Source organism: Sparus aurata, chromosome 17, assembly GCF_900880675.1.
Source record: "Sparus aurata chromosome 17, fSpaAur1.1, whole genome shotgun sequence".
NCBI lineage: Eukaryota > Metazoa > Chordata > Actinopteri > Spariformes > Sparidae > Sparus > Sparus aurata.
This window is the reverse complement of record NC_044203.1, coordinates 5,149,807-5,173,034: the sequence shown is the minus strand read 5'-3', so window position 1 is coordinate 5,173,034 and position 23,228 is coordinate 5,149,807. Positions and strand designations below refer to the sequence as shown.

At 43.8% G+C, this 23,228-nt stretch overlaps 1 pseudogene; it reads right to left on the bottom strand.

The window, feature by feature from the left end:
* The window catches only part of LOC115567172 (growth/differentiation factor 10-like), a 6,183-nt pseudogene extending 2,331 nt beyond the window's left edge, over positions 1-3,852 (bottom strand).
* Positions 3,853-23,228: the final 19,376 nt, after the last annotated feature.

The following is a 23,228-nucleotide window of genomic DNA, read 5'->3' as shown; positions in this document are numbered from 1 at the left end:
TTTGAAGTTCTCTCACTCTGTCAGTTGGGCCCTCTCCACTCTGCTGCACGAACATTCCGCCCACACACATCATTGAAAAACCCAGAATTTTTCCAAAATCACTCACCGTCATTCAAGGATCACAGTTCAAAAACTACACATCATAGGAAAAAAGTTCAAATACAATTTAAATACTCAGTACTTGTGCCTACATTTTAAAGCTGGAATGGTGTTTCCACGTGAACGTATGCCCGAGCAGGAGATGTTTGAAAAACATCGCAGATTTGCGACTTTTTTGACCTCGTCCCATTCATTCCTTATGGGACATTTGTCGCAGTTTTTCGCGACGTATGTCGCGAAAAATTCATATTTTCCTGAGAAAAATAATAGCATACCGAGTCAGCCCGAGCCGCACGTTTTGATGTATTTTTTGTTGGTATTCGCTCAACGGTGCGGGGCGTGAAAAGTACCAAAAAAAGGACGGTAGAAGAAAAATAACTAGACAATTCCCCGCCGGGAAATCGCGAGAGTGGGCTGTGCGCTTTGCCCCGTGATGAAAAAGCAAACATGGCATCAGCAAAGTTTCCTCACCATCAAGCGGGAAAGGCCTTAAGGAACACACACATTAAGTTTTGTGGTCCTAGTTTCAGAAATGTGGTAATAGGAGCGAGTTAAAAAAGGCCGCAGTTTTGCAAATCCTCTTCCCGATTTACATTGGAGTGAATGGAGCAGTTGAGAGCTACTCTTGTCGGTTAGAGGCAGATCAATCCAAAACCATAAATCCTACCAATAAAGTAGACACATTGGGAGAAAGAAGACACGTGTGGCTAAAACTCTGGAAAATATCACTGTTTTTCAGCCTAATTTGTGGCCAGGATCATCACGGAAAGAGAAAATGTCTGAGCAAATTTTTGAAGTTCGCTCACTCTGTCAGTTGGCCCTCTCCACTCTGCTGCACGAACATTCCGCCATACACAATCATTGAAAACCCAGAATTTTTCCAAAATCACTCACCGTCATTCAAGGATCACAGTTCAAAAACTACACATCATAGGAAAAAAGTTCAAATACAATTTAAATACTCAGTACTTGTGCCTACATTTTAAAGCTGAAATGGTGTTTCTACGTGAACGTATGCCAGAGCAGGAGATGTTTGAAAAACGTTGCAGATATGCGACTTTTTTGACCTCCCCCCATTCATTCCTTATGGGAAACTTTATCGCAGTTTTCGCGACTTATGTCGCGAAAAATTTACATTTCGTAAAGCTGAATAATAGCAACCCGAGTCCGATCGAGCCGCACATTGAATGAGCAAAAAAATAATCATTAAATGTAGTTTAAATGTTGGGAAATATACTGTGTGTGCGTTTGTGTGCCTGTGAGTGCACGCTTAAGCATTGCTGTGTGTGTGTGTGTGTGTGTGTGTGTGTGTGTGTGTACATGTCTCTCTGTCTGTCTGTCTGTCTCATGTGTGTCTCCTGTCTGTCTGTCTGTCTGTCCCATGTGTGTCTCCTGTCTGTCTGTCTGTCTGTCTGTCTGATGTGTGTCTAGTGTCTGTCTGTCTGTCTGTCTGTCTGTCTGATGTGTGTCTAGTGTCTGTCTGTCTGTCACTCTCTCTCTTGGCCCAGCTGTTTTTGGTTGCTAGGTGACCGTTGGCAAGGGCCGTAGCAACGGCCTGTGAGGGAGCTGATTTGAGAGCAATTTCTGCCTCACATCTAGGACGTCAAACTAGTGCTATTTGGTCAAAATCTTACATGATATCAACAATTTTTTTTCACGATCGAGCCAGAAAGGCCTTAAAGAACACACTCATTAAGTTTTGCGGTCATAGCTTCAGAAATGTGGAAATGGCAGCGAGTTAAAAAAGCGTGCAGTTTTGGAAATCCCTCTCCCGATTTACATTGGAGTAAATGGAGCATTTCAGAGCTACTCTTGTCGGTTAGCGGTCGATAATTTGAAAAACCGTAAATCCTACCGATAAAGTAGACACATTGGGAGAAAGAAGACAAGTGTGGCTACAACTCTGGGAAATATCACTGTTTTTGAGCCCAATTTGTGGTCAGGATCGTCACGGAAAGAGAAAATTTCGGAGCAAATTTTTGAGTCTCTCTCACTCTGTCAGTTGGCCCTCTCCACGCTGCTGCACGAACATTCCGCCATACACAATCATTGAAAACCCTGAATTTTTCCAAAATCACTCACCTCCATTCAAGGATCACAGTTCAAAAACTACACAACATAGGAAAAAAGTTCAAATACAACTTGAATACTCAGGACTTGTGCCTACATTTTAAAGCTGGAATGGTGTTTCCACGTGAAAGTATGCCCGAGCAGGAGATGTTTGAAAAATGTCGCAGATTTGCGACTTTTTAGACCTCGCCCCATTCATTCCTTATGGGAAATTTATCGCAGTTTTTCGCGACTCACGTCGCGAAAAATTCATATTTTCCTGTCCATAGTGGGCTGTGCTCCGCACAGCCCACTATGGACACCTATAGCTCTGCTATGGAGGTGTCCATAGTGGGCTGGCGAGCACAGCCCACTAACTAGACAATTCCCCACCGGGAAATCGCGAGAGTGGGCTGTGCGCTTTGCCCCGTGAAGAAAAAGCAAACATGGCATCAGCAAAGTTTCCTCACCATCAAGCGGGAAAGGCCTTAAGGAACACACACATTAAGTTTTGTGGTCCTAGTTTCAGAAATGTGGTAATAGGAGCGAGTTAAAAAAGGCGCAGTTTTGCAAATCCTCTTCCGATTTACATTGGAGTGAATGGAGCAGTTGAGCACTACTCTTGTCGGTTAGAGGCAGATCAATCCAAAACCATAAATCCTACCGATAAAGTAGACACATTGGGAGAAAGACGACAAGTGTGGCTACAACTCTGGAAAGTATCACTGTTTTTGAGCCTAATTTGTGGCCAGGATCGTCACGGAAAGAGAAAATCTCTGAGCGAATTTTTGAATCTCGCTCACTCTGTCAGTTGGTCCTCTCCACTGTGCTGCACGAACATTCCGCCATACACACTCATTGAAAACCCTGAATTTCTCCAAAATCACTCACCGCCATTCAAGGGTCACAGTTCAAAAACTACACATCGTAGGAAAAAAGTTCAAATACAACAAAAATTCTCAGGACTTGTGCCTACATTTTAAAGCTGTAATGGTGTTTCTAGCTCAATGTATGCCAGAGCTGGAGATGTTTGAAAAACGTTGCAGATTTGCGATTTTTTTGACCTCGTCCCATTCATTCCTTATGGGAAATTTGTCGCAGTTTATCGCGACTCGCGTCGCGAAAAATTCATATTTTCCTTAGAAAAATAATAGCAGGACGAGTCCGCCCGAGCCGCACGTTTTGATATATTTTTTGTTTGTATGCGCTCAACGGTGCGGGGCGTGAAAACTGCTAAATATGGGAGGAGGATGAATAATAATAAGAAGAGACACGAGCAATAACAATAGTGGGCTGTGCTCCGCACAGCCCACTATGGACACCTATAGCTCTGCTATAGAGGTGTCCATAGTGGGCTGGCGAGCACAGCCCACTAACTAGACAATTCCCCGCCGGGAAATCGCGAGAGTGGGCTGTGCGCTTCGCCCCGTGACGAAAAAACTATGAAAGCTACAAAAGAGTCCAATCCCACGTTGATAATTTGGACTTTTATCTACATTTTAAATTTTGAATGGTGTGTCTCGGTCAAAGTATGCCAGAGATGTCAACCTCTGAAAAACAAAGATTCATTTTTTTCCCCTCAGCTCCATTCATTGTCAATGGGAAATGAGGATTGCCAATGCTATGATATGATACCACTATACTACAATGCAATGCTACAATGTATTCATTTCACCACCTACCATTCATTCTCAGCGTCTTCATCTATGGTCCTTGTTACAAAGGAAAACTAAACTTGTAACATAATTAATAATTCAACAGGCATACACTGACATTTTGTAACAGAGATAAAATTTATTTTTCTCCCCCCCCAAAAAAAAGGAAAAAAAAAAGGAAAAAAGCAGAGGAGGCCTTCTTCCTGGAGGTCTTCATCCTGAGTCTGTGAGTTGTTGTTCTTCCTAAAATATTAGAGACATTCATTTAGTCAGGTAGGTTGGAAGTGTTCTCTAAGCACTTAATCAATGAAGATACAATGTTAAATGTCCCTTACTTCTCTGCTGCTGGGTTGACGTATTCAGTGTTGAGTGAGCTGCTGCAGTCCTCTGGCAGTCTTCTTCCTGGATCACTGTTGCTGAATTTAAAGAGACATGTATTAGTTTAAAATCATCGCATAAACATTTGAAGAGAAAACAATATTACTTCCCTTATTTTGCTGCAGTCCTCTGGAGGTCTTCTTCCTGGATCACTGTTGCTAGATTTAAAGGACATTAATTAGTTACAGGTTCCAAAGATTGATGTAAACATTTGACAAGAACCTTTATACATTTTACAAAAATATTACTTCCCTTGTTGTTGCTGCAGTCTTCTGGAGGTCTTCTTCCTGTAGTCTGTATAAATGTTGCCAGATTTAAAAGACATAAATTAGTTACAGAGTTCAAAGACTGATGTAAACATTTAAATTGAAAGTTGAGAATTTAATGAAATATTACTTCCCTTATTTTCTTCTGGGTTGTTGTCTTCGTTGGAGAGAGATCTGCTGCAGTCCTCTGGGGGTCCTTCTCACTGGATCATCCGAGAAAGACAATGACATCATCATTAAGTTAAATCACTCATTGCAAGTGAATCACTTCAAAAAAAAAAAAAAAAAAAGAGACATACTTACTTTGTGATGCACCTGGTTTGACATGCTGAGATGCAGACCAAGCTGCATCTCAGCTGGATGTTCAGCTTCCTCCCTGACTCTCCTACACTATATTAGCCAAGATTAGCTTAACTAATGTATTGACAACAACCCAGCAGAAAAAAAACAAAAAAACAAAAAATAAAAAGCAATCAAAAAAGATTACAAATTACATGATACAAAATAAATAGTTAAAAAAATAAAAGTACATGTTTCATTAAACATGCATCCTTAAATTACATAATTACATGTTCGGTTATGTAAGCTTAGCTTATGTAATTACTTACATTAGCTTAGCTATTACATTGCAGCTTACACATGCCATTCTCATCTAAATAGATGAGAACAACATGAGTTAAGATATTACAAACAATGTCAATAAATACATAATAAATATTTTAAAATTGTTGAAAGGTATTTACAAAATTATTAATTACGCTACATTTAACACACTGGCCCAGTCGTTCTCATCATCTCAAGAGATGATAAGAAGGACATGACAAAAGTTGCTGACCCCATTGTAAAATAAATAAATACATAGACATTTACACAATACGATTCAACTATTCCAGCCAAGACATGCCACTGCAACAACATACATATGAAAAACAATTACATAAGACTAAACACACTAAACAAGACTAAATCCTGAAATAAATTACATCAATCACTAGTGAGCACAGTGAGCAAATCTCCGAGTGCAAATGATCATCTAAGCAAGCCCCCTGGTACCTGCCTAACTCCAAACTAAACCTAACTCTCTTCTGAGACGTGCCGGGCTCGAGGCTTCTTTAAAGCAAAACTAGGCCATGGCCAAGGCCAAGGCCCTGAAATGCTCGCCCCCACCAGAGAAACATGTCTCCACCCAGGATTACCTCGAAAATAAAAAAGGCAAAATAACAAATAGTACACCGATGGAAGGACAGATTGCTCTGCCCAGCTGGCACACTCCCTAACTAAACAGGGAGATCAATCACAACCTGAAATCAGAAACACTCGGATGCTATACTCACCAGGAGAAGACCACAGCTGCAGGTGCAGGAAGAGGAGAGTAGAGACTACACGTACACTGTAAAGCATGGCACAACAGGTCTTGGACATAACAGCTGGAGATAAGTCATTAGTCAGTCAAAATACAATAAACTGGACTGTGGTAACTGTAATACGTTTGGAGAACACCTGATTGAAGACATTTATCAGGATGTGAAATATAAATGTGGTCAATTAGTGTGTTCTTTTCTGTTGTCGAATTTGCTACTAATTGAGTGTAACCTCTGGATTGAAACAAATCTTTGATACTTTTTTTTCCTTTTGAAAGGAGGTCCTCATTAAAATCGCCACAAACAATGATGGGCTGGTGATTTAACATGTCGAACGAGTCCAAGAGGTTTTTCAAGTTTTGGAGAAAGACTCCCAGTTGAAAACTTGGCGGTTTGTACACAGTTGCTATTAGCACTTTGACTGGAGCCTCAATTTTAAGGACAACAAACTCCAAATCAGTGACCTGTTGCATGTACCTGCGAGGCTCTGCTTGAACAGTGTCTCTACAGTACATGGCAACTCCACCTCCCTCTTTTTTGGCCATGTTCACACAGCTGTTGTAAGACAGCTGTCTGCTACGTGTGAACATGGCGTACCCCTCCAACTGAAAACTTTCAGCTACAGAGGACCCCGACAAATGTGTCTCTGTAAGGCAAAGCACATCTGCTTGTTGGAGCTCGTGATGTGCTTTGAGGTCCACCATGTGACATGGCAAACCCTGCGTGTTGTGATGGACAATTGTCAAAACCTTTGGAGTTTGTTGTACAGATTTTAAAAGCGTTAACAATGGTCTACAGCTCTGGAAAGATGCATGAGGCATACTTTCCAGAGTTGTCTTGATTTTGGGGATAGCGTAAATTTTTTTCTCATCAAAGTCAAGGATGGTGAGACCTTGAAGTGAGGTTGTGCGGCTGAGTGCGACGTACGCCATACCAGATTCAAAAACACGCTTCAGACACACAACCGCCGACGGCATGGTCATTCCTTGAACTTTGTGGGCCGTACAAGCAAAAGCTAATTTCATGGGGAACTGCCGGCGAACAACCCCTTTCTTGTTACTTAGGTTCTCCTCAGATCTTTCGATGTACACCGAGTTATCTGAGGGACCTAACATTTTTTTGCGGAATCTCTGTCCTGCTATAGGATTGTCCAGCAGGAGTCCAATCATCTTCACGCCTCCTGGTTCTCCAATTACAATATTAGAAATGGTTCCAAATGTACCGTTCACAAGGCCATCTTCCACATCTAAATTTCGGATCAACATAACGCGTACTCCTTGAGCAGCCATTATGTTGTCGGGCAAATCTCGCTTGTGTCCTTTAATTTCCCCAGACACAAACGTCATGCAGCCAGTTCTGGGGTCTTTTCGAAAATCACGAGCTGCAATGCCAATCGCATCCTCGTAGCAAGCAGTTACGATGTCGGCGTTGTGACGGTCTACTTCTTTGTTTGTGGCGTAGATGTGTAGAGTCTGTGCTGGACAATGCTGACTATCAGCCACTGCCTGTGTAAGCAAGAGCCTGTCTTCATCTAACAAAGGATCTTCCTTTTGCTTCACCCTGAGACGGTTCAAGAGTTCAGCAAAAGCTCGATCGTCTTTCTGTCGCATGATCTCTGTCAGGGTGACCATTTTGAAGTTATCCTTCCAGAGATCAAACTCGGTCTCCTCGTACACACACAGTGGCTTGGCTTTACCAAGGGGCGGCAGTTGATAAAAGTCACCTACAGCAAGGACAGACATGCCTCCAAATGGCTTCCGATTACCCCTGATCTGCTGAAATCGCCAATGCACGTAGGCAAATAGCTCTTTAGAGACCATGGATATCTCATCGATGATGAGAATCTCAGCGTTGGCCAGTGTTGCTCTGACTTCGTCAAGTGCATTCCCAAGACCTTGATAAGGTGGCTTCAAGGACCTTGGTAATTTGAGAATAGAGTGCAACGTGTTGCCTGATATGTTAAATGCTGCTGTACCTGTGAATGCGGTCAGCAGCACTGCGGGTTGGGACATGTCTGCGTGGTCCCGAAATCTCGGGAGCTCACGCAGAATTCTCGTTGCCTCATGGTGAATGCACTTAATCACATGCGATTTGCCACATCCAGCCCCTCCCGACAGGAAGTAATAAAATGGTTCTGGATTGTGGCCCCAGACTAGTTCAAAGCACCACTGCCGAACACTGTAGAAAACGGAAGCCTGAGTTTCGTTCAGACTTTGGTACATTTTCCTAACAAAGTCTGGACTCAACTCTGGAGCATCTATTCTAGGCATAGAGCTCCCCTTATCCTTTTTAGTGCCGAATTCTGGGACATCTTCACCGTTTTGATCTTGGTCGTGAGGTTCGCATTCAGCCAGGCACTCCAGCCGGTCCACTTCAATTTCGGGCGCAAAAGAGTTCCAAGCATTCACGAGAGGACCGCACACCTGAAGCTGTTGAAACGCAGCTTCCATGTTTTTTCCTTGGCCCTCATAACGTTTTTTGTTGTGCCCCACTATTACCTCTACTCTTGTACCCCACTTCTCGCTACACCTATAAAACTCTTCATAAGTGGGGTACGCTTCATCTCTCAGATCGGCGTCGGATCGATGTGGGAGATAAAGTTTCAGCAATCTTCTATAAAACTTCTCTGGAGTTTTTTCCTCTGAGAAGCGAGTAAATCTAATGATTGCTGGTTTTCCTACAGTTCGTTTTTGAATAAATCCTTGATCATTTAACAATAAAATGGCATTTGGGCTTTCCCTTTGCTGGCCGTAGAGTACCCTGTAATCCGACGCGAACTCGGCCAGACACATACGATCAAACTCTCGAGTGAGTGGTCTGTTGACGTACTTTTCAGGCAACCCCGACATCCATACGTCCTCTGATCCAGGTTCCATTCCTACCAATCTACTCATAGGGTGACTCATTTTTAGACCTTCCTCGTCGGTCTGAATAAACAACACGGATCGGGAGCACTTCTTAAGGCGTAAGCTGCAGGTACGGGCTACAGCCTCTTGAGCGCTGACCTCTCTGTGTTTAGAGTAGGCCTGCATAATTTGTTTCATTTCGTCGCGCTTGTTAACATCAGATTTCTTAACATCTTTGATGACGTTCTTAAGGAATTCTGTCATCTCGTGCTCCGGTTTTGCTACATATGACATCATGTACATGATGCAGCTGTAGTCGTCTATGACGTACTGGATGTCCATGTTTGCGTTCCACGCTCTAAGCAAATCAGGATTGTAGGCATTAACCAAACATTCATTTGGATGGCGCCTCAGCATAACGACATGGTTGTTTGCCAGGCGCTGCACGGCGGAGAAGTATTGCTCGTAGGTTAAGTTGCACTGGCAAAGCAAGTCTGTCAAACTGCTGAACGAAGCGCCTGGATCCATAAGCAGATCTCTAACTGGTTGGAGCGTTTGCTTAGCCAATTTTTGATTTTCTGCGAGGGCCTTTTTCTGCTCCGCTATTTGCGCTTCGAAGTCTGCATCATCTTGATCCTCTTTTTGGTGGTAATTAATAGTGGGGGGCCTGGTGATGAATGTTTTATCCATCGGTAGTTTTGGAAAGCCGAACCTGCAGGCTACATTTCCCTTCTTACAGGACTTTGAATGCTTCCTGCTGTGCACCTGAACCTCTGACACTATTTTGTGAAGTTCCGGATCTGTGTCAGGGTCGGGCATTTTGCAACTAATGTATCTATCTATAAATTCCATGATGTGACTATCGGGGTCCTCTTCAAATTTAGGTGAATCTTTTATCCAAATTAGCATGTGGATGTGTGGACTTCCCCTGGCTTGGAACTCAACGCGATAAAAATAATCTTCTACTTCACCAATAGGTCGTGCAGGAGAGAGGATGAGGTTCGTCATGAGAGCCTCGACTCTCTTTTCAAACATGCGCATTACTGTGACGGGGTTACTTCTCAAAATGTCGCATTTTGTTTTCCAATCTAAATCTGAGACCAGCCCTTGTTCACCCTGCTGAGCTTTGATGACCTCTATGAACTCAGGCCATCTCATCTCAGCAGCGGAGAACGTGGCAAAAAATGTTGGTTTTCCAATTTGACGAACCATGGCGTGCACATCTTTAAGTGTTTTGTTCCAATAGGCTGGAGTGCCTCTAAGAGGCTGCATGAACCTGGTCGCATCTTGGTTCATAATGAGCTGTTCCACCTCATCCTTATCTTGGAGCATGACATTATTAATCCTACGGCCGTCTCTGGTTTTCGACTTTCCTTTGCGCATTTGTATAGACATACTATTCGTCGCGAGGTGAGTCTCTGTAACAAACTGCGCAAAGAAAAGATAACTCTGGTCACTTGCAAAACGCGTATCTGCAGCAAAGAGCCTAGAATTAAAGTAGAGGCTCGGGGACAGGGAGACGGTTCTAGCTTCATCTAATGTGTTCTCTCCAGTCGGAAATTGTACAGGAAAAGCCATGGCCTCCAACTTAGGTATGCCAAAAAAACCAACCGGCTTGTTGCCTTGCGCGGGTGCAACACTAAATACTCCGTCGCCATACGAAAGGATTTCCTGTGCAATGTCGGGGGGCTGCATGCAAGTGTCCAGGGAGAGGCCTGGTCTCAGCTCCTCCTGTTCTTCCTCATCTGCCTCTAACGGTCCCGGCTCGTTTTGGCTTTTAAAAATTTCTTCCAAATCTACATCCCTATCTTCCTCTGGGATGCTGGGTTCCTCTTCTTCGATGGGCTCCTCTTCTTCGAGCAGACAGTCAAAAGTGGCAGTCTTATCGATAAACACGTTTTTATATTCTGAATGCGTCTCTTTCAACGTAGCAAGGCCAGCTAGCACATTCTTCATATTAACGGTGTAAAAGTGTTGGTAACCTTTGTATTTGATGTGCCTTTTCAATTTCACTTGAAGCAGCTGCGCTTCTGCTCTGGGCCGTGGGAGACTGTTGACGGTCGCTTCCACCTCTGATGGAACGCACACAACAGCTCCGTGGACTGCTCTCTGTTGGCCTTTTGGCAGAGCAACAATTTTTGCAAACGGAAGGATTTTTGCAATCAGCTGCCTCTCAAGCATATTAAGTACAGCCAATTTTGGGGGGATGGGCGCCAACTCCAAATTGTTTATGACTGCCATGGGTGGTATGCGTCCTCTGATAAGGTGGCTGTCGCAGGTGTAGCATATCCACTCATGCAGTCTCTCTTGTGGCACAGAGCAAGGGGTAGAGCAGTCACTGTCACAAAAGTGAACATAGTTTCCTGTCAAGCATGCTGCTGCCACTTTTGCGTGTTTACTATATTTCTGTCTTTTGCATTCTTTGGCCTGATTAGGAAACAGGGTTCTGTTACAAACGGTACATATGTATGTGGGTCCATGTCTAATGGACTCACGAAAGACAGCTATGGCTGCTTCCATCAGTGGATTAATCAGGGGCTGGGGGCGGTGGGGCACAATTTGTCTGTATTTTTTCTTGAGTTTAAGCGCTCTCTGCATCTTGTAAAATATGCTAAAGGCAGCATTTGTGGCCAATTTGGTTGCTCTCTGCCGGTTACAACGTTGATTAAAACGACGTCTAAATTCTGAATCATTTTGATATCCAAGATTTAAATCTTCCTTTTTTTTTTGGCTATAGCTTTGATCTGTGTTGTACCTCCGAGACATGTCAAATTTTTGTCTGCTCCGAAACACTGGATCTTCTTTGTATCTATCTGTAATGTATTTTTTTTGTCTGGTGCGGAACGTGGCGTCTTCCTTGTATTTCTCTGTGATACAAGTCTTCTGTCGTCTCCTGAAAGTAGCATCTTCCCTGTATCTTCTGACGACTTCTTCCTTCTTCTCGTCTTGAACTTTTGCATTTTCATGGTAACGTTTGAAGGATCGCTGTTTCTGATGGAGAATGTCTTGGCCATATCTTCTCCTTTGTGCTTGGAGTTTTTTTCTCCTAAATTCTGGGCAGCTGCTGTACTTTTTCATTGGATTTTGGATTTTTTTCTTTTTTTGTTCACCAGACAATGTGTGTTGTTTTTGGCTGGCTTTCTGCATCGCTTTTCTTCGCTGTTGCTTTGGCAACTTTGTGAAATATTCTTTTGCTGGTGGTGCAGGAGCCGTCTTGACGACGCGCTCTGCTGCTGGTGGTGCAGGAGCCGTCTTGACGACGCGCTCTGCTGCTGGCGGTGCAGGAGCCGTCTTGACGACGCACTCTGCTGCTGGCGGTGCAGGAGCCGTCTTGACGACGCGCTCTGCTGCTGCTAGTGCAGGAGCCGTCTTGAGGACGCACTCTGCTGCTGGTGGTGCAGGAGCCGTCTTGAGGACGCACTTTGCTGCTGGTGGTGCAGGAGCCGTCTTGAGGACGCACTCTGCTGCTGGTGGGAGAGCTGTAATGGATACACTGTGTGCCAGAGATGCCTGAGGGCGTTCTCTGGAACCAATGGCTTCGAATGACACTGGCACAAACTCATAACTGGCAAAAGGTCTGCGATTTGCAAAGAGTTTGTGCAGGTGGTTAGCCAAGTCACTGATTTCTGAGAAGGTCTTCATAATTGCAGTTCCGTGGGGGTGAGGTAAGCCCACCGCGTTTCTTGAGTGTGAATCAAACACACCATACCTGCCTGATTGGTCACGGAAAACTGCAATACATTCTGGACTTACTATGATTAAAGCCAGATTAACTTCACCTGACAGACACTCCAACTGTGTGGCAAGGGGCAGACCCCAAGCCTGGCTTCCACTGGCTTTCACAGGTCCACACCTGATTTCAGGCCAGTGGAAGTGAAACATATCTGTGTCTGTCAGGACTTGTTTGGGCAGTTCTTCCACAGTGAGATGGTCACTGTGGAATCTTTTTTCCCGGATCAGCTGTCGTTTTACACCTACATAAAGTGAATCTCCCTTTGCCAGCACTCTATCGAGGGCAGCACTGTTCAACTGACGGCCCTCGTTCTGATAAGCCAGAAAAGTCAGGGACATGCAGGTACACTGGTGGTTCCTGGAGAACTTCCTGTACCTCATGTCACTCTGACTATGACTGGCCCTAATAATAGCACTAACCGGCACCTGAAACGTAAGATAAATTATTATAATAATCATCATCATCATCATCATCATCAAGGATTACTTATTAGCATAATCATTAGCCTAGTTAACATCATTTATATTAGTTGTGGTAATCAACTGTTCAGGGTTCTCCCCAGAAATTTTTAGTGTAGCGGCGCACCGTCTGTCCGGGGGGGGCAACGCTCGTCAACGTCAATCCGGAGGGGGGGAACATGGACAGACGGTCATCAACTCCGTCAACCGGGGACGCTCATCGCCGTCAGTCGGGAGCTCCTAGCCGTCAACCGGGGGACGGACGGACGGACGCTCGTCACTGTCACGCGCGGAGTATAGCGGCGCTTACCTAGTGGTATAGTGGCGCGGCGCCGCTGTTCCACCGTCTGGGGAGAACCCTGACTGTTTCATAAACTACAGTCATAGCATAGTGACAGTTTAAGCAAATGTGACTAAAAACATTTTATCTACTGCAGCTTTAATTAAATTAATAACTATCAACTATTTAATCATACAATCATTTTCACCAAATTTTCCCGATCAATTGGACATATATAAAAGAGCTGACACTTTTACACATACAAATTATTATGCTAATCATACTTGACTTGAACACATTACTGACAGATTATTCCATATTTCAAATTTAAATGTTTTGAGACCATCATAAACCTTTGTCACCCCTTGTCATCTTATCAAAGTTTGAAGGACGCTTTAAAAAGGACCTTTAACTCTCAAACATCCCTTGTACTTGTGTCACACTGTGAACACATGAAAACATGGATAAAATCATGTCAAACTAGTTTTGTTCATAATTTTGATTACTATTATTACTTTTATTATTGAAACATAAATTGTAATAATATATTAATTATTTCTCTCCTTCATAGTTTGTTTTTTTTTGCATTTCAGTTGAAAGTATACAAAACTTTCCCTCGAACAAACACTATATTAAACCCACCATAAACCCGAATGTTAATGTCCTTACCTCTTTAGAAGGGGAATGAGAGGTGGTGAGTCCGTCTTTGATGATCCAGGGCCAGCAGGTCGATGAGGGATCTGGTGTCCGGACAGTCTGTGATAAGTCATAACACCAGTTAATATTTAGACATGAGGCAACACAACACAGCAATTTGATACAAGAAAAGTTTTCTAAATTTCAATTACTCACTGACATTTGTTAACTGCAGAGAAAGATAATGGTATCAGAGATGTTAAATGAACCAGGTTAATGTAGTTACAGCTGATTCTACAGTAAACATTGTGTGTGTGTGTGTGTCAGTTGTGGAGTAAATACCTTAGCTGGGCGAGGAGAGTGACAGGCCGCAGCTTTAAGGGTCTGGGACGGTCCAGCCGGTGAAGGGGTCTGCATCCTGGCCACCTGAGAACAAATAATAACAATTCAGTAAAATGAAGTCTTTAATGACATTATGAACTTTATTTAATAGGAATGATATTTACCTTCGCAACTGGTGAACAGCAGGGGGTCGCCGGATCACCAAAACTACAGGACAACCTGACTGGAGGGGATCCAACCAGCTGTTGACACATGAGAACAAACATGTTAAACTTCACACATCTCAGTGAACACATTGTAGGTTCTGTGTAAGATTGTGTCTGTTGGGTCAGAGAGTAACATACATACATTGGTCACTGAAGTTTGGGTGCGGGGGGGTGATCCATCCGTGGTCCTGGACCAAGGAACCGGGCTGGAGGGGGCGTCGTCCTCCAGTCTCCGTGACAGCCTGGCTGGAGGGGATCCAACCAGCTGTTGACAGATGAGAACAAATATATTAAAATTCAGACAGAGTGGACAATGTAGTTACATCTCCATGAAGACACAGTTTCAACTGTAAACACTGACTGTGCATGTCAGTTGTGTAACATACGTTGTTCACAGGAGACTGGCTGCGAGGGGGGCGTCTCTCCGTGGTCCTACGCCGCCTGGCTACCGCTGGAGAGGCCACCTGCACCGTCAAATAAAACATAGCAACAGTAACTGTAGGGAACAAGGAGAAACTTTATAATACAGCTGGGAAGAGATGTCAGACAATTTACCTTGCGTGCTGGAGGAGACGGGACGTCAGACAGCTGAGAGGGAGACACTTCCTCCATAGCACGAAGGGCCGTGCTACTGAACCACATTGGGTTCAGTGGAAGGAAGGACTCCTTCTCCTGTGAAAGACAAAAAAACAAAATAAACACGAAGACAAATGAATATTTGTCTGGTCAAATACACAAAGTTTAAATACTAACCAGTTAACTTGTTGTGAAAAAAAGAAAAATCTCTCACCTGCTGCTGAGCCACGCTGGCCTGACTAGGAACCTGCGACTGGAAAAGCACATCACACATTTGATTATATAGGTGCTTTTTAGTTACGACTGTGAACCTGTTCACAAAAGGTACACAAACACATGTAAACACACATAATATAATAAAAAAAAACTACTAACCTTGCTGCTCTGACCAACGACCTTCCACTGGAAGGGGTCAGGAGACAGAGGAGCACGTACCTCTCCCTTCACAACCAGCTTAGGAGAAAACTTCCTAAGCGGCTGTGAAGGAGTAGGAGACACCGGGGAAGGGGGAGGAGGTGTCGCGAGGAACTGCTCCGTGGAGGTCCACAGCAGCTGGGTGAGGATCCCCATCCCCTCACGGTCGCTCAGGTGAACCTGCAGACATGACAATACAAATCCATTTACAAAGTTCAACTCTAAAAAAGTAGCTTGTGTTGACTGTTTCATATCAACACACAAGAAATTATAGCAAATTAGACTTTTTCTATCACACACAGATATTCTACTTACGCCGTCTGTGCTCCACAGATCCAAGCGCGTACGGGGGAAGTACTCCTCCGCAGAGAAGTACCTCAAACCTTAAAATACAGAAAGAAAAAAATAAGTCATTACAACAATCAAACATGTATTATGACTTTATGTTCATTACTATATCTTAAGACATTTTTAAGTACATTTCTTTTTTGTGTTTTTATTTACAAGATTTTTTTTAATTTTTTTTAAACGTACCCATACGAGCCGTCACGCGATGGTACTCGTGGCGAAGGGCCTTCTGGTGCTTCTCATCCTCGTTCAGGCGGGGGGGGAAGTCCAGCACAAAGACCTGTAGAGAACAAAATTTTAGAAACCACCAATTGACAATTTCATTCAAAATCACACACACACACACACACACACACACACACCACATCACATTAAGCTGACATTAAGCTCATACAATTAGTCCTATTAAGGGGCGTTCAGACCAAACGCGATAGACGCGAATACAATCGCTTCAGACGCTTAATTCGCGCCGCGCCACACGCTCCATTCGCGCCGCGTGATCATTTTGGACTATTCGCGTCATTCGCGTCATTCGCTTCATTCGCGCTTGCCCGCTTGCCCGCTCATTTTTGAACCGGTATTTCTCAACCCGCTGTCTTTCCACGTCTATCATGGCTGATATCACCACCGTTGCTGTACTGTACCTGCTGTACAAGTCCCAGAAACGCCAGAAAACCACCCGCCGTCGTGTCTGGGTTCATGAAGTCCTCCGAAGACACACAGAGCTGGGGGAATTTCACTGTCTCCTCCAGGAGCTCCGTCTGGATGACGACCGGTTCCAGCGGTAGCTCAGGCTGACTGGAGCCCAGTTCGAGGACCTGTTAGCTCGGGTCGGTGCCAGGATCTCCCGCCTGGACACCAACTACAGGCGCTGCATCTCAGCTGTGGAGCGCCTGTCCATCTGTCTGAGGTGAGCTACAACTAGCTTCTCCTCCACCGTTGCCCTGAGCAACCGTAAACAACCGTACGTGATGGAAGTGACGTCGTCGGCTTGAACTCGTCGCTGATTGGATGTCGCGGCGCGATGCCGCTCGAAAAGTTGGATATTTTCAACTTTATTCGCGCCGCGCTAGACGCTTCATTCGCGCCGCGCCAGACGCTCCAGACGCTTCAGACGCTCCAGACGCTTCATTCGCGCCGCGCCAGACGCTCCATTCGCGCCGCCGTCGCCTGAATCGCGTGTAATCGCGCCATTTACATTGATTTTCAATGTAGAGTAGCCGCTCCATTCGCGTCTATCGCGTTCGGTCTGAACGCCCCTTTAGAGTAATCAATGTACTTCTATTGTTGTTAAACTACTAAGAATACAGGACAAGCGAGACATGAAAAAAAAGCTTACCTTCGGCCAGCGGCTCCTCACAGCAGTGAGGCGTGGGCGCGCAGGTAGTCGAGTGGTTAAAACGCATGCCACATATGCAGCAGACCCTGGCTCGAATCCTGGCCAGCGGACCTTTGCTGCATGTGACACCCCCTCTTTCCCATTTCAAAAATCTATCCACTGTATAATTAAAAAGGTGTAGATGCCTAAAAAATAAATAAATAAAAGCTTACCTTGGGCCAGCGGCTCCTCACAGCAGTGAGGAATCGGGCGTAGTCAACGGCTGCCTCGTCCACGGTCCTGCTCGCTGTCAGGTTGTTGCTAGGGGCAAGAACACAAACAGCATCAGGGGAGCGAGGAACTTCAGCATGTAGGACCTCAGTCCGCAGCTGAGCGGCATGGGCCCCAGGGGTCGACATGAAACCAAAAGAAAACTTCCCTTCTGGCATCACGACGAAACCGTCCACGATGGACCGGAGATGGGAGTCCCCGACAATCAGAACAAACTGCAACAACAAAGAAAATTTCTTTAGCATGAAAATCATTAATCCCTCTCAAGAGCAATTACTTCCTTCATAAACTGGACAATAATAGCACCTTCTTGTCAGACTCCGGTGGGATGACCAGCTTGTGGCTCCGTCCAGTCCACTCCGAAGGTGGCCACCTCGTTGCCGGATGGCGGTAACCAGTACCCCAGCCTGTTTAGTAAAGGACAAAACAGATAAAAGGTAAAACTGATGAGGGAAAGCCCGCCAGGAAATATCAACAATCACTTGTAAAAAAAGTACAGGAAAACCAGTTTAAAGAGTTTAATATTGATGATGAATTAATTTATGGATCATTTAGGGATAAAACAAGTGGATACTTACGTGCACGAACTTCGGCATCACCCGGGCTCCAGAAAGGCTTGGCTGGGGGTGAAGAGCCAAATGCCTGATGACAGATTACAAACACATTAAACCTCAGACAATGTCTCATTGTATGTGTGTGTGTGTGTGTGTGTGTTGTGTGTACACGAGGTAGGAACATACGTTGCTGACTGGAGCTCGGGAGCAGGGGGGGTGGGTCTTCCAGCGCTCCTTCGCCGCCACAGACCGCCTCGACTTCTTAGGCATCCTGCTGACAAAAGTTGACAGGGGGGAAAAAAAAAAAGAGAAGTGCTTCTCAAAGGTTAATAGGTTAACCTGTCAAACTGACCTAAACCTAAACCTTAACTACCTAACGTAAAATAAAACTTATCTAAGACAACCTAATATAATCTTATATATAAAATGAAATTTGAGAAATAGATGAAGATGTGGTGATTGTGTGTGTGTGGGTGATGTGGTGATACTGCTCTGCGATGGTTGAAGGCAATGAATCCAAGATGATGGTCACTCTCAGCTGTCAGCGCACAGGAACCCTTTAATCTTATCAAAGACAATATGCAATAATAGGATAAATGTCTCAAATGTTACGAGTTAGCGTTAGCAACATAACAGACACACTTTAAACATCTGTACTTGTCATAATGTGTGTGTTTTTGGGCACAGTATTTTTTAAATAATTATATCTTATGATTACTAATTACTATAAATGATAATTATATTAATTTCATACTACACAGTATTAAGTTTATTCCTCAAAACAGAATTACTATGACAAAATAAATATACTACACAAGTAAAAATAACATTAACTTCATCAAATGTAACGTTAAGATTTTATCAACATCTGAATGCACATTTATTACCAAAAGCAAAAATAGTCATGTATGAATACGTTTCCTTTTCTATTTAGTCAAGGCAGGTTGTAAAAGTGTATAATACATTTAAGTATGATATTTTTACACTACATAACTGCATAAAAAAACCTTTAATCACATTTTATCAGACAATCAAACAAACATGAGGAGAAATGTGTTTTTAGGTGGACAGAGGGGAGTATTAAATACTAGTCACAAACTAAACAAGTAGATAGATATGAAATACAGCTTTCAGCTTGTGTTAAACAGAAAAACAAAAAAAACAAAAAACTTTTATTTTTAAATCCCAAAATCATGAGTGTAAAGATCTTTCGGTGTTAAGGATCTATGCAGGACAGTTCAGGGGAGAAAAATGGCTGCCGTTCGCGCCGCGAGCGAACAAAGGCCAGCCAACGCTTGCAGTTAGAATCTAGCTTGGCCTAATGTTGTAGCTTTTAACTCAGAGTTCTTATATACCAACACGTCGACCATACACAATCAGTCTTCCCAAAATCGCGAGACACTTATGTCTAGCTTCAGTAATCTCACTTTTGTTAACGGTGTACAGATGTTAGCACAGTTAACGCAGTTCGAAATCTGACCCCTGTTAAGGGGTGTTCAGACCGAACGCAATAGACGCGAATGGAGCGGCTACTCTACATTGAAAATCAATGTAAATGGCGCGATTACACGCGATTCAGGCGACGGCGGCGCGAATGGAGCGTCTGGCGCGGCGCGAATGAAGCGTCTGGAGCGTCTGGCGCGGCGCGAATGAAGCGTCTGGCGCGGCGCGAATAAAGTTGAAAATATCCAACTTTTCAAGCGGCATCGCGCCGCGACATCCAATCAGCGACGAGTTCAAGCCGACGACGTCACTTCCATCACGTACGGTTGTTTACGGTTGCTCAGGGCAACGGTGGAGGAGAAGCTAGTTGTAGCTCACCTCAGACAGATGGACAGGCGCTCCACAGCTGAGATGCAGCGCCTGTAGTTGGTGTCCAGGCGGGAGATCCTGGCACCGACCCGAGCTAACAGGTCCTCGAACTGGGCTCCAGTCAGCCTGAGCTACCGCTGGAACCGGTCGTCATCCAGACGGAGCTCCTGGAGGAGACAGTGAAATTCCCCCAGCTCTGTGTGTCTTCGGAGGACTTCATGAACCCAGACACGACGGCGGGTGGTTTTCCGGCGTTTCTGGGACTTGTACAGCAGGTACAGTACAGCAACGGTGGTGATATCAGCCATGATAGACGTGGAAAGACAGCGGGTTGAGAAATACCGGTTCAAAAATGAGCGGGCAAGCGCGAATGACGCGAATGACGCGAATAGTCCAAAATGATCATGCAGCGTGAATGGAGCGTCTGGCGCGGCGCGAATTAAGCGTCTGAAGCGATTGTATTCGCGTCTATCGCGTTTGGTCTGAACGCCCCTTTAAGGATCTATGCATGACAGGACAGTTCAGGGGAGAAAAATGGCTGCCGTTCGCGCCGCGAGAGAACAAAGGCCAGAGCTTGCGCAGTTAGAATCTAGCTTGGCCTAATGGTTTAGCTTTTAAATCAGAGTTCTTATATAGTAACAGGTCGACCATAAACAGTCAGTCTTCTCAAAATCACGAGACAGTAATGTCTAGTTTCAATAATCTCCCTTTTATTAAAGGTGTTCGGATGTTAGCACAGTTAGCATTTCACTCCGGTTAATATTTCTCTATAGAAAAAGCTAAGTCACTGCTGTTGGCTTAGAGCGCGGTCTAATGTTTTATATAGCAGAGCCGAGTAGCGCTGTTAGCTCGTCTAAATAATGTTGTATTGAAACAGACTGACGGAGCCCCGTTACTGTAGCTAGACAGACATATTATATATTTATGTAGCCCTACAGCTTTGCTAGACGCTGTTGGCCCGGAGCTACTGGGCTCCGAGTAGCCAAGCTAATATAGGCCCGTTAGACGTTAGCTTGTCCGGGCTAATAGCTTACGCTAGATGTTAGCTTGGCTACTCAGTAATCCGGAGCCAAGTAACGTTACCGGATTAATATTGGTGAAACAGACCGTCTATAAACAATTACATTCATTTCTCCGAACTAATGAGTAATCGTGATCATGGGAGAGACATAAATGTCTAGCTTCAATAAAATCCACTTTTATTAATAATTTCAGTATGCTAATGTAAGATATAACTGGTACTTACCTCTGATGAGGTCAAAAGGGTATCGAGCAGAGTTGGACCAGTGGTTTACATCACGGCCAAAAAAAATACACACACAATTGTCCAATCAGAGTCCTCTTGTGTTGTCTGTCATCTGTATCCGTGGTGATTTGTCAAATAAGATGGCTGATATCTGTGCACTTGACACAGACTCCGGACGATCATACTTTGCTGCAGTTCACTATTTATATTTATTTTTATAAATGTATTAGAATGTTATAAATTAAAAAACATAAATGTTAATTAGAACACTTAATCAATAATACTAATTGATTACAATTGAATTATTATATTATATATTATTAAATAAATATGTTATATATTTATTTATGTAATTACTGTATTATGATATAATACACTAATGAACATGTTATTATGAATCAATACATATTATTAGGGCGGCTGTAGCTCAGTGGGTAGAGCTGAGGACTAGTGAGCGGAAGGTCGCTGGTTCGAATCCCTGGCTCCCCAGGGCGGGACTGAGTTACAAGCCGAAGCATCCTTGAGCAAGATGCTGAACCCCAACCCCAACACTGCTCCTGATGTGCAGTTGGCACCTTCGTGGCAGCCACTGCCATCAGTAAGGGCCCTGCGATGAGCTGGCGACTCATCCAGGGAGTACCCTGGCCTTCGCCCATAGAGTCACTGGATTTGGCCCCAGTACCCCCGCTCCACCTTGAAAAAAGGTGGTATAAAAGCGGTAACATCACCCGCAACCCGCATGGATAAAGCGGAAGAAAACGGAACGGAACGGAACATATTATTAATAATAATTAATAATATTAAGTGATTTTCAACATGAATTTAAGCCAGAATTCCAGTTTGTTTTGTTTCAACTGATGGAGTATGAAGAGATGTTACAGTGAGAATGATAAATATTCTGAATCAGACTGAGAAATTCAATTCAATCTCAATATATCGATAATTTGAAACATTTTAATATTTAATTGGAGTTCCTGGCTTGAATGAATGAAAAGATAATCGTTAAATATAGTTTAACACAGGAAATATACTGTGTGTGTGTTTGTGTGCATGTGAGTGCATGCTAAAGCAGGAGGATTAATGATGATCATAATAATAATAATAAGAAGAGGCACGAGGAATAACAGCCTATTATTGTTATTTCTCACGTCTCTTCTTATTAGTGGTGCTGTGCTCCGCAGAGCTCACTATGGACACCTCTATAGCTTTGCTATGTGTCTGCATTTGTGTGTGTGTGTGTGTGTATTAAACTGACTCATTGATAAATCTCTCACTCTCCCTTCTTATTAGTGGTGCTGTGCTCCGCACAGCCCATGATGGTCCCATATTACTTTGCTATTGAGGGGTCCCATTCCATCATCCCATTCATTCCTTATAGGAAAATGTTCGCGACTTGCGTTGCGAAAAATTGATAGGTGAGAAAATTGCGAGAGTGGGCTGTGTGCTTTGCCCCGTGACAAAAAAAACAATGAAAGCTAAAACAAAGGTTGAATCCCACGTTGAGAATTTGGACTTGTATCTACATTTTAAAGTTTGAATGGTGTGTCTCGGTCAACGTATGCCAGAGATGTCGACCTTTGAAATCTTTTTTTCGATCTTTTCGCCTGGTCTCATTCATGTCTATGAAGAAGAGTAGAAGCACATCATACGTGTGACCGAGACGCACGTTTTAATGTATATTTTGTCTGGATGCGCTCAAAGGTGAGGTAGAAAAGTGCCAAAAGTTGTATTATGGAAAAATAGAGAGAGGCTACACAGACAGAGAGACAGAGAGAGAGACAGAGACCGAGAGAGAGAGGGAGAGAGAGCTTAAATTTGTGTAGAAAAGTGCTTTTAAACACAGAGCAGGAGATGCAAGTTTTTTGACCTCATCCCATTCATCCCTTATGGGAAGTGTCTCGCAACTGTTCACGTCTTACGACGCGAAACATTAATATTCTGGAAAACTGAATAATAGCATACAGAGTCCAATCAAGCCGCACATTGAATGAGTGAAAAAATAATCATTAAATATTGTTTAAATGTTGGGAAATATACCGTGTATGTGCGTTTGTGAGTGCACGCTTAAGCATGGCTGTGTGTGTGTGTGTGTGTGTGTGTGTACATTTCTCTTTGTCTGTCTGATGTGTGTCTCCTGTCTGTCTGTCTGTCTGATGTTTTTGTTACTTCCCTTATTGTTGCTGCAGTCTTCTGGAGGTCTTCTTCCTGTAGTCTCTATGAATGTTGCCAGATTTAAGACATAAGTTACAGATTTCAAAGACTGATGTAAACATTTGAAGTTAAAGTTGAGAATGAAATATTACTTCCCTTATTGTTGCTGCAGTCCTCTGACGTCTTCTTCCTGTAGTCTGTATAAATGT